Below are 938 nucleotides of genomic sequence, written 5' to 3'. Positions count from 1 at the left end.
ATAAGTTCCATATATTATCACACTTTATGAATATGACCATTGGGTTACTGTCCTGAATATAAATGGCACCAGTTTTAGGGTAACTTCTAATCATTACGATGGAGTTGTAATGTGTATCTCTGATATCTGTTTGATGTTTGAGTAGACATTTACAATTTGTACTTATTTTTTTATTCATCCAAGAAATACAAACTGAGTAGTGACTGTGTGTCAAGTTTCATTCTAGGAACTGGAGATATAATAATAAGCAGAATAAGCAATATCAAGCAATTTCTTGATATTGGTGTTCCACTGGACAAGAAAGGCAACTAAGAAAAACTACAAAAGGTAGGTATATTGACAAACTTAGCTATGTAAATGAGGCAGGAACATGTACTGTTAATGAAATAAAACAAAGCCAAAGAAAAACTATAGTGAGGGGCTGGAAAATGACAAGGAGTCTGCTTAATGTTGTTTTCTCAGAAGAAGTAATATTAGAACAAAGACCACGATTGAATAAGGGAAATAGTCACGTAGCTATCCCAGTGAAAATGACTTTGGCAAAAAGAAAAACCTTTAACATTCTCTACTCCCAAGCAATATGCTTGTGTGTTCAAGGCAAAGAAGCCAGTTTGAAAGCTGGAGGAAAATCCTAGGAGGTGAGTTTGGATATGTAGGCAGAAACCAGATTATATGCGACACACGAAGCCTGCTAAGAATGAGAAGGTTGTCATAAATCAGATTTACATTTAAAATGTTCATTTTGGCTAATTTTGGATAATAGTCTGTAGTGATAACTGTTTTAGCAGGTGTTGGGGTCCGCATGTTTCCTAAACAAAGGAATGAACACACAAGACAACACAAGACAAGACAAACATGGCGGCCACCTCGAATGGTGCACTCTGCTTTATTTTATACAGTCGTTTGTGGAATGTTGCCAAGTCACAAGACACATTGTT

The sequence above is a fragment of the Mandrillus leucophaeus genome, unplaced genomic scaffold, assembly GCF_000951045.1.
Source record: "Mandrillus leucophaeus isolate KB7577 unplaced genomic scaffold, Mleu.le_1.0 Scaffold459, whole genome shotgun sequence".
NCBI classification, from domain to species: Eukaryota; Metazoa; Chordata; class Mammalia; order Primates; family Cercopithecidae; genus Mandrillus; species Mandrillus leucophaeus.
Note: the sequence above shows the minus strand (reverse complement) of the source record.